Below are 12,384 nucleotides of genomic sequence, written 5' to 3'. Positions count from 1 at the left end.
TAATCTTCTTGTTTTTTTCCAAATTTGTTACAGAACTTTTTTAAAATTTTTAACAGAATATATAAACTGTAAGCAGCTTAACAACTAACGTGGCTTGATGATAAGACAACCCGCGTCTTTTATTTGATCCTGTCAATATATACTTTTATCTTCAAAAGTATGTCCGAAGCTCGAAGTGTTTGTGTGGCATATTTCATATTAAACAGGTGAAAATGAAATTGTAATTTATTAAAGTTTAACACCTTGAACAATAACGACTGCTTTGCGTAAGAAACACGCCTTTTATTTCTCATAATTAACCAACAGCTGTTTGTCGCTAACTTTGGTCAAAGCATCGTATTTTAGTAAACTGCCCAGCCGGCACAAAGACGTTTAAAAGACGTCTAAAAGACGCAGCCGCCGACGTCTAAGAAACGTCTGAAACTGGTCTAATATGTCCACTTTTAAGACGTTTTTTGCAAGACGTCTTTTAGAAGTCGAAAGAAAAACATTTTTTAGAGATTTTCCCCAGACGGCTTTTTTAAGACGTCTTACCTTAGACCTGTTTCAGACGTCTAAAAAGCGGACAAAATAGACGTGATTTAGATGCTTTTTAGACGTCTTTCTCAGACTTTTTTAAGACGTCTTGTTGTATACCTGTTTTAGACGTCTTTCTAAAAGGTTTTAAAGACGCGTTATTGCAGACATTTTATGCCGTACACCTTTTTGCATGTCATGGCACAGTGCGCGTATTTTAAACATTAAAACTTAATTCTGTTATAAGGATTTAAAATTTATTCCCTTATCAATGGGCAAAGATCTTTTTTACTTACTTCGCTTAAAAAATACCCTGTCCAGTTTTCAACGTGGGGACGATAATAAGTCTAATTTATTTAGAACAATTTATTCCATTATAAACAATGTCATTCGCAACAATAAATAATTTCAATATTTTATGTACAATTCCTATATTTTCCTACCACAAATGAGGAGAAAAGTAAGAAAAAACACACATTTTCATCCAACATTTAGAAAGAAAATGTTCTAAAGAACCTGTCAACGTACCTCGAGTTGTTGTTGCCTCTTTTTTGGCGAGTTAAAAAACAAGGACGGTGTAAAATACTCGATTGGGTGTGACATGTAGTCAAAAACATTTTTGTGAAGAAAGGATAAATCCGTTCCGTACAGAGATAGGGAAATGCCGATGTTAGGACAAAAGTGTGACGATCATCTTTCCAGCTCAAAATTGCATTATCCCCGCTGGATTTAACGGGTCATCTCAAAAACTTCCGATGTTAGGACAATTACGTCAAAATCAGCGAGCACGTCCGTTAAATTAACGATATTTCGCTAAATCGCTAAATAGCAAAAAAATCCTCACCAAATTCCAACCTCAAAATCCCACCGTGTTGTCCTATATCCCCCAGCGTTCCCCTATATCCCCCGAGCCCTGTGTCCCTCCATACCATGCTATACTATTCCTCTATGTGTCTATAATGGCCCCTAGCGTATGTAGAAATACCATCAACGATGATTCTTTTGTCATCATCCGCATTGAGAGCGAGTTTATTTGTTTTTATGGTGTGAATATCATGCCTCATACTGTCAGGGTAACACAAAATCCATTCCCACCTCAGGAATGGATAATTGTCAAATAGCTATCGAAACGCATACCGTAAGCTAAAGGCTGTTGTCATAGCCATTACAAGAGCGATCTTCTCATCTTCATGTGCAGTAGTATCTTTGTGGTAAGGCTCAGTAATATGTTTATCGGTAATATGTTTATCAGGAATATGCTTATCAGGAATCTCTTTATCAGGAATCTTTTTATGTGATTCAGCTGTTTTTTCAGTCGCATTGACTTTTCGATTAATCCCAATCGTCAGATCTTCACCCGATATTAAAATCTTGTTGTTGTAACCTACCACCCCTGTTTTAATTTTGAGATTCATGTCACTAGGTAACATATAAATACCTTGTCCAACTGAATAATCAACTTTGCTTGAAGCGTAATTTAATGTATCCTGATAACGTTTAATATCATCTTGAATATCAACTCTACGGTTAACAATGTCTTCAAAGTTGTTCATAAAACTCTTTGAGCTGTCAAAGCGCTTGAATTATTACCTAAGATAGAAGAACGGGCTGAGGCTTTCGAACTAAGAACAAGATAAGCATATGCTCTGACACTGTCTGAAATTTTTACAAGACCTATTTTTGTAAAGCCATTAGATTTTTCAATGATCCATCGTGTCATGGAGTCGTCTGTGAAATAACTCAGACCTGGTGTTGGATAGTTTTTACGTCTTTTTTGATACGAGCTGAAAAAATATTGACCTCTGTATTTCATAGGATCAGAATCGACGCCATATTCACTACAGATTTTTAGAAATTCTTTGTTTGAATAAGGATTGTCATATTGATTAAAACTATCTTCAAAGGCAGAGATGTCTGCAAGCGTTTAATGATTCGTCTAATGTGATAATAGACATGAAAACGATATACTGATCTAATCATAGGGCGACCTTCTTTCAGGTGTTCAGAACTGACTACACAGGCACTTGAAGCACACCAGGTGACAAAATTGAGTTGGGTTTGCCATAATTTAAATGGTTGTTTTTGCCAAATTTTCATACGTTGTTCGTTTTGAACCATTACGTAATTAGTAAAAATATTGGGAAGGCTTGCGGGAAAGGAACCATCTCCAGAGACAATGACTGTTTGTTTAAATCTTTCCCATTCAATATCTGAAGGTCTTGTCCTCCATTTGGCTTATAAGCCACATTGGGGTTATATTTAAAAATGTTCTCCATTCTTTTTACCTGAAATAATGCTAACCTCTAATATAATAATGTATATCACAATAAATGATGTAAATGGTGAAAAGACAATCTATTTGTCTTACCCCATACAAAACTTGGATGGCTCAAAAGAAATTGCATTGCTTGAGATGTTTGCAGACAATGTTACCTATCAAATCACAGCCCCCCTAAAAGTGACCATGTCTGCCGCAGATGGAAAAGCTGAAAAGTTGCTACCACAAAGAAAATACACTAGCGGAGAATTGAAGGAATTTTTAGCAGGCAATGTAGAACTTACCTTATTAGACAAAGACCCTCGAATAATCAAGACCAATACATTAGCTGAAATAACCAAAATTAATTTGCATCTCTCTGAACTCGACAACACTCAAAATCTTGAGAATGGAAAGCTAAGTGATATTTTCCTAACCTTTCCCATTGCTAAATATGATAGACACGTCACACATGTTGAGCCTAAAAATCCTTACTACAAAAAACTTAAAAATGGTGTATTTACCTCTCTCACGTTGAAAATCACAGATCAGCATGGCAATATGATAAAAAATTCTAAAGACGAAGCAATGAGTATTGCCTTTCACATACGCTAACCGAGATAAAAATAAAATAAAAAGTAATAACAAACTAAACATTAAAACATGGAATACGGAAAAAGGTTAAATCCTGAACGTTCACTTAGAACTGCTCGTGGTGTAAAAGGCTCATAGTCCAGTAGAATTTTGGGTCAACCTAGAAAAAATTTATATAAAGACATATTATATATCGTTAGAAAGATAATTTTATTGGCTTTCTCATGGTGGGTTGTGTCACATTTTTACCCTTGGGCAAAAAAAGTTATGAACGAAAGAGTAAAGGGTGGTAGAAACTGAAAATTTCCGAAAAATCGAAACCATTTATTTCGAATTTTTTTTTAATAATTCGAGAATGGGGCATACATAAACCTTTAAATTTCATGTCAACTTAGCAAATTTGAAGTTAATTCAGATAAAAGGCCAAACTTTAACACATAACAAATTTATGGTGACATCAGCAAAAATATTTCAGGAATTTTCATCGAAGGATATATACTCTTATTTTCAAAGATTATTTAGGGGATTGTTATGACATATAGAAATTGGGTATCTTCAAAATAAATAAGTAAGTTTCATCAATATTATACTGAGAGACTTGGAAAAACTAATATCATTGGCACGAAACTGAAGTACTGTAAAGCAGTGATTATGAAAAAAATCCACGCAAGTACTACTGAAGGCTATCATCAGTCATTTTGATATAATAACTCCCAATTGTAAACATCACATCAAAATTTAATATAATAAAAAATAGCGTCATAAAACATCTTAATGATATGAAAAACTAATTCACAAAAGCGTCCATGAAGTGTCTATCTTCAAAATCATCATCAAAGTTATCACCACAATCATCAACGTTATCATTCTGAACATTCGAACGTGATGACCCCTGACATTCTTTACATGATGAGGTGCAACTCAAACCAGCTTTCCGACATGTGCACCGATTGGAATCGCATTCTCCCTTACAACCACATCGAATTACCTGTAAAAGGTCTGAAGGGCCTGCTTCTTCATCTGTCATAATTGGGACAATAGATTGTCCTTGAGATTGAAAACCCCACTGGAAAGGCATAAAGTCAACGTCTTGAAGATACCGCCACACTTGAACCTGGTGATAAACTCTCAAACCGTGATAGTAGGCTGCTCTTGGTGATGGTGGTAGAAGTGATGGGTCGTAGTGGTAGAACGGTTTGACAGAACCATTTGCTCGTATTTTGTTTTTCGAATGACTGAAAGAGAATCACATGGAGAATGAAGCAGTTCGAAAAAACGGATGGTAAATGCTCCAATATCTGCAGGAGAAGCTTCTTCGTAGAATGTACGAGCTATAGACATGAGTGCTGGTGATTCTTCCAATTTCTTAAATATCGTTGTCTTTCCAAACATGTGGATCGCTGATGTCGTATCGCACCCTGTAAAAGCATGAGCGAATAACAAAATTTCAGGCAACTCTGTCACACTAAACTTCTCGAGAACATCGGAAACTTTGAGATATTCCCTTGGTTGACCTTTCTTTCGCGTCATATCGGTTAGGCTAATTTCTTTCAGTGATTTATCTTTTGCAACATGATGAACCAGATGACACAGGATATCAGTGTCATCAGCAAAGATAATTACCTTTCGCAACCAAAAGCGATTCCTTAACGATGGTGGTGTCTGCATCACTTGGACATTGAATCACCTTGAATTTGTTTTCCAAATGGGCGGCTAACGTCTTGACGAATTTCTTCTTATTCACATAGTTACCAAAGAATGCTGTTCGATTTGCTGGGCATGGATTATCGCCTCTGACATCAATTCTTTGGGATATTAAACCAGCCCTTTTTTGATGAGTTACATCCTTCGTTGAGCTGTCGTATCCATCAAAAATAACAGTATTAACGCCCAGATGAACTAGGTAATTTTCATACCTCTGGAAAATTGCGTTGAATGTTTCGCCTTTTTTCCAGTCACAGCACCATAGCAAAGCACCTCCATCTACAATACGAGCAGCTTGAATGGTCTCAACAACAGCAGACACGCCCTCTATCAAGAAGGTCTTCAGTTTAGATTTTTGTGCCGTTCGCATGGTGCCATCCTTGAAAAGAGACATCGGAAAGGGTGACAATTCGTAAGCAAAGTAATCTGCTATTTCTTTTTCCGGCTTTCTTTCAACAAGAAATATCAATCGCAAGAAAAGGGTCAGGGGATCGATCGTGATTTTGTCGCTTCCAATATTCACGTTGGAATAAAGGCATTGTAAGGTTGATATGTGACTGCTTCGTTTGATGGAACAATGAGTATAAAGCTTCCCATCCATTTCTGTCTGGATGGTAGCGCCAACTTCTTCAGCTTTATCGCAGGTCAAACGTCTTTCAACGTCTACCAACCCTGATTCGAGTGCGACCAGCTCCTCGCTGATGGTGAAAGGGTTGTTATCTTGGAACCAATCCTGTGAAAAAAGTACCGCTGTAATATAACAAAAATAGTAGAAATCGTTGTCCTGTATGCACATGTAAGAGCATACAAAGAAATGGTTAAATTTGAGCTAGACTTTTCGCTGTTCCCAAGGATACTCCAGGCTGGTACCTCGTATTTCATATCATCGCTACTTACCAATATAAATATTATATAATTATTCTGATATGAAGAAACTTAAAAGGAACTTAAAAAGAGTATATTGAAATAGCATTCTTTACACAACTAATTTAGAATAACCTTAATTTTTTGGAAATCTTGATAATCTCGTCTAACTCTTCCATGCATTAACTCTTTATGTACAGATGATATCTTGTGTTCAGAAACAATCGATTCCATAGCATCCGTTATCTCTGCACAACGATGCAATGAATATGGCCTTTTGCAGTCTATTAAAGTCCTCACACGTAAATCACGTGGTTCCATCTGCCTGCGCAGGTTACCATTGGACTATTCCTTCCAGTCTCAATGCGCTACAACGTCCAAAGTCGTTTTCATTAGCGCCGTTGCCTTAGAACACTCCTAACTTCGTCCACAGACCTATAAAGGCTGTAATATGGCCTTTTGCAGTCTAATAAAGGCCTCACACGTAAATCACGTGGTTTCACCTGTCTGCATAGGTTACCATTGGCCTAGTCCTTACAGTCTCAATGCGCTACAACGTTCCTAGTCGTTTTCATTGGCGAAGTTGCCTTAGAACACTCTTAACTACGTGCACAGTCCCATAAAGGCTGTAATATGGCCTTTTGCAGTCTAATAAAGGCTTCACACGTAAATCACGTGGTTTCACATGCCTGCGCAGGTTACCATTGGCCTAATCCTTCCAGTCTCAATGTGCTACAACGTCTCAAGTCGCTTTCATTTGCGCCGTTGCCTTAAGACACTCTTAACTACGTGCACAGTCCTATAAAGGCTGTAATATGGCCCTTTGCAGTCTAGTAAAGGCCTCACACGTTAATGACGTGGTTTCACCGGTCTGCGCAGGTTACCATTGGACTAGTCCTTACAGTCTCAATGCACTACAACGTCCCAAGTCGTTTTCATTGGCGCCATTGCTTTACAACACTCTTAACTACGTGCACAGTCCTATAAATGCTGTAATATGGCCTTTTGCAGTCTAATAAAGTCCTCACACGTAAATCACGTGGTCCCATCTGCCTGCGCAGGTTACCATTGGACTATTCCTTCCAGTCTCAATGCACTACAACGTTCCAAGTGGTTTTCATTATCGCTGTTGCCTTACAACACTCTTAAATACTTGCACAGTCCTATAAAGGCTGTAATATGGCCTTTTCCAGTCTGCGCAGGTTACCATTGGTCTAGTCCTTACAGTCTCAATGCGCTACAACGTCCCAAGTCGTTTTTATTAACGCCATTGCTTTACAACACTCTTAACTCTTATGTGCACAGTTCTATAAAGGCTGTAATACGGCCTTTTGCAGTCTAATAAAGGCCTCACACGTAAATCACGTGGTTACACCGGTCTGCGCAGGTTACCATTGGCCTAGTCCTTCCAGTCTCAATGTGCTACAACGTCTCAAGTCGTTTTCATTAGCGCCGTTGCCTTAAGACACTCTTAACTACGTGCGCAGTCCTATAAAGGCTGTAGTATTGCCCTTTGCAGTCAAATAAAGGCCTCACACGTTAATTACGTGGTTTCTCTGGTCTGCGCAGGTTACCATTGGACTAGTCCTTACAGTCTCAATGCACTACAACGTCCCAAGTCGTTTTCATTGGCGCCATTGCTTTACAACACTCTTAACTACGTGCACAGTCCTATAAATGCTGTAATATGGCCTTTTGCAGTCTAATAAAGTCCTCACACGTAAATCACGTGGTCCCATCTGCCTGCGCAGGTTACCATTGGACTATTCCTTCCAGTCTCAATGCACTACAACGTTCCAAGTGGTTTTCATTATCGCTGTTGCCTTACAACACTCTTAAATACTTGCACAGTCCTATAAAGGCTGTAATATGGCCTTTTCCAGTCTGCGCAGGTTACCATTGGTCTAGTCCTTACAGTCTCAATGCGCTACAACGTCCCAAGTCGTTTTTATTAACGCCATTGCTTTACAACACTCTTAACTCTTATGTGCACAGTTCTATAAAGGCTGTAATACGGCCTTTTGCAGTCTAATAAAGGCCTCACACGTAAATCACGTGGTTACACCGGTCTGCGCAGGTTACCATTGGCCTAGTCCTTCCAGTCTCAATGTGCTACAACGTCTCAAGTCGTTTTCATTAGCGCCGTTGCCTTAAGACACTCTTAACTACGTGCGCAGTCCTATAAAGGCTGTAGTATTGCCCTTTGCAGTCAAATAAAGGCCTCACACGTTAATTACGTGGTTTCTCTGGTCTGCGCAGGTCAACATTGTTCTAGTCCTTACAGTCTCAATGCGCTACAACTTCCCAAGTCGTTTTCATTAGCGCCATTGCTTTACAACACTCTTAACTCTTACGTGCACAGTCCTATAAAGGCTGTAATATGGCCTTTTGCAGTGTAGTAAAGGCTTCATACGTAAATCACGTGGTTTCACCTGCCTGCGCAGGTTACCATTGGTCTAGTCCTTCCAGTCTCCATGTGCTACAACGTCCCAAGTCGTTTTCATTAGCGCCATTGCTTTACAACACTCTTAACTACGTGCACAGTCCTATAAAGGCTGTAATTAGGCCTTTTGCAGTCTAGTAAAGGCTTCATACGTAAATCACGTGGTTTCACCTGCCTGCGCAGGTTACCATTGGTCTAGTCCTTCCAGTCTCCATGTGCTACAACGTCCCAAGTCGTTTTCATTAGCGCCATTGCTTTACAACATTCTTAACTACGTGCACAGTCCTATAAAGGCTGTAATATGGCCTTTAGCAGTCTAATAAAAGCCTCACACGTAAATCACGTGGTTCCATCTGCCTGCGCAGGTTACCATTGGACTATTCCTTCCAGTCTCAATACACTACAACGTCTCAAGTCGTTTTCATTGGCACCATTGCTTTACAACACTCTTAACTACGTGCACAGTCCTATAAAGGCTGTAATATGGCCTGTTGCAGTCTAATAAAGGCTTCACACGTAAATCACGTGGTTTCACATGCCTGCGCAGGTTACCATTGGCCTAATCCTTCCAGTCTCAATGTGCTACAACGTCTCAAGTCGCTTTCATTTGCGCCGTTGCCTTAAGACACTCTTAACTACGTGCACAGTCCTATAAAGGCTGTAATATGGCCCTTTGCAGTCTAGTAAAGGCCTCACACGTTAATCACGTGGTTTCACAGGTCTGCGCAGGTCACCATTGACCTAGTCCTTCCAGTCTCAATGCGCTGCTACGTCCCAAGTCGCTTTCATTAGCGCCGTTGCCTTACAACACTCTTAACTACGTTCACAGTCCTATAAAGGCTGTAATTTGGCCTTTTGCAGTCTAATAAAGGCCTCACACGTTAATGACGTGGTTTCACTGGTCTGCGCAGGTTACCATTGGACTATTCCTTCCAGTCTAAATGCACTACAACGTCTCAAGTCGTTTTCATTATCGCTGTTGCCTTACAACACTCTTAAATACTTGCACAGTCCTATAAAGGCTGTAATATGGCCTTTTGCAGTCTGCGCAGGTTACCATTGGTCTAGTCCTTACAGTCTCAATGCGCTACAACGTCCCAAGTCGTTTTCATTAACACCATTGCTTTACAACACTCTTAACTCTTACGTGCACAGTCCTATAAAGGCTGTAATACAGCCTTTTGCAGTCTAATAAAGGCCTCACACGTAAATCACGTGGTTTCACCGGTCTGCGCAGGTTACCATTGGCCTAGTCCTTCCAGTCTCAATGTGCTACAACGTCTCAAGTCGTTTTCATTAGCGCTGTTGCCTTAAGACACTCTTAACTACGTGCACAGTCCTATAAAGGCTGTAGTATTGCCCTTTGCAGTCAAATAAAGGCCTCACACGTTAATTACGTGGTTTCTCTGGTCTGCGCAGGTCACCATTGGCCTAGTCCTTCCAGTCTCCATGCGCTACAACGTCCCAAGTCGTTTTCATTGGCGAAGTTGCCTTAGAACACTCTTAACTACGTGCACAGTCCTATAAAGGCTGTAATATGGCCTTTTGCAGTCTAATAAAGGCATCACACCTAAATCACGTGGTTTAACCTGTCTGCACAGGCTACCATTCTTCTAGTCCTTACAGTCTCAATGCGCTACAACTTCCCAAGTCGTTTTCATTAACGCCATTGCTTTACAACACTCTTAACTCTTACGTGCACAGTCCTATAAAGGCTGTAATATGGCCTTTTGCAGTGTAGTAAAGGCTTCATACGTAAATCACGTGGTTTCACCTGCCTGCGCAGGTTACCATTGGCCTAGTCCTTCCAGTCTCAATGCACTACAACGTCCCAAGTCGTTTTCATTGGCGCCATTGCTTTACAACACTCTTAACTACGTGCACAGTCCTATAAAGGCTGTAATATGGCCTTTCGCAGTCTAATAAAGTCCTCACACGTAAATCACGTGGTTCCATCTGCCTGCGCAGGTTACAATTGGACTATTCCTTCCAGTCTCAATGCACTACAACGTTCCAAGTGGTTTTCCTTAGCGCCGTGGCCTTAGAACACTCTTAACTACCTGCACAGTCCTATAAAGGCTGTAATATGGCCTTTTGCAGTCTAATAAAGGCCTCACACGTAAATCACGTGGTTTCACCTGTCGGCGTAGGTTACCATTGGCCTAGTCCTTACAGTCTCAATGCGCTACAACGTCCCAAGTCGTTTTCATTAGCGCCGTTGCCTTAAGACACTCTTAACTACGTGCACTGTCCTATAAAGGCTGTAATATGGCCCTTTGCAGTCTAATAAAGGCCTCACAATACAGGCTTCATACGAAAATCACGTGGTTCCACCTGCCTGCGCAGGTTACCATTGGACTATTCCTTCCAGTCTCAATGCACTACAACGTCCCAAGTCGTTTTCATTGGCGAAGTTGCCTTAGAACACTCTTAACTACGTGCACAGTCCTATAAAGGCTGTAATATGGCCTTTTGCAGTCTAATAAAGGCCTCACACGTAAATCACGTGGTTTCACCTGTCTGCGCAGGTTACCATTGGCCTAGTCCTTACACTCTCAATGCGCTACAACGTCCCAAGTCGTTTTCATTGGCGCCATTGCTTTACAACACTCTTAACTACGTGCACAGTCCTATAAAGGCTGTAATATGGCCTTTTGCAGTCTAATAAAGTCCTCACACGTAAATCACGTGGTTCCATCTGCCTGCGCAGGTTACAATTGGACTATTCCTTCCAGTCTCAATGCACTACAACTTCCCAAGTCGTTTTCATTAACGCCATTGCTTTACAACACTCTTAACTCTTACGTGCACAGTCCTATAAAGGCTGTAATATGGCCTTTTGCAGTGTAGTAAAGGCTTCATACGTAAATCACGTGGTTTCACCTGCCTGCGCAGGTTACCATTGGTCTAGTCCTTCCAGTCTCCATGTGCTACAACGTCCCAAGTCGTTTTCATTAGCGCCATTGCTTTACAACACTCTTAACTACGTGCACAGTCCTATAAAGACTGTAATTAGGCCTTTTGCAGTCTAGTAAAGGCTTCATACGTAAATCACGTGGTTTCACCTGCCTGCGCAGGTTACCATTGGTCTAGTCCTTCCAGTCTCCATGTGCTACAACGTCCCAAGTCGTTTTCATTAGCGCCATTGCTTTACAACATTCTTAACTACGTGCACAGTCCTATAAAGGCTGTAATATGGCCTTTAGCAGTCTAATAAAAGCCTCACACGTAAATCACGTGGTTCCATCTGCCTGCGCAGGTTACCATTGGACTATTCCTTCCAGTCTCAATGCACTACAACGTCCCAAGTCGTTTTCATTGGCGAAGTTGCCTTAGAACACTCTTAACTACGTGCACAGTCCTATAAAGGCTGTAATATGGCCTTTTGCAGTCTAATAAAGGCCTCACACGTAAATCACGTGGTTTCACCTGTCTGCGCAGGTTACCATTGGCCTAATCCTTCCAGTCTCAATGTGCTACAACGTCTCAAGTCGCTTTCATTTGCGCCGTTGCCTTAAGACACTCTTAACTACGTGCACAGTCCTATAAAGGCTGTAATATGGCCCTTTGCAGTCTAGTAAAGGCCTCACACGTTAATCACGTGGTTTCACAGGTCTGCGCAGGTCACCATTGACCTAGTCCTTCCAGTCTCAATGCGCTGCTACGTCCCAAGTCGCTTTCATTAGCGCCGTTGCCTTACAACACTCTTAACTACGTTCACAGTCCTATAAAGGCTGTAATTTGGCCTTTTGCAGTCTAATAAAGGCCTCACACGTTAATGACGTGGTTTCACTGGTCTGCGCAGGTTACCATTGGACTATTCCTTCCAGTCTAAATGCGCTACAACGTCTCAAGTCGTTTTCATTATCGCTGTTGCCTTACAACACTCTTAAATACTTGCACAGTCCTATAAAGGCTGTAATATGGCCTTTTGCAGTCTGCGCAGGTTACCATTGGTCTAGTCCTTACAGTCTCAATGCGCTACAACGTCCGAAGTCGTTTTCAT

The sequence above is a fragment of the Hydractinia symbiolongicarpus genome, chromosome 8, assembly GCF_029227915.1.
Source record: "Hydractinia symbiolongicarpus strain clone_291-10 chromosome 8, HSymV2.1, whole genome shotgun sequence".
NCBI lineage: Eukaryota > Metazoa > Cnidaria > Hydrozoa > Anthoathecata > Hydractiniidae > Hydractinia > Hydractinia symbiolongicarpus.
Note: the sequence above shows the minus strand (reverse complement) of the source record.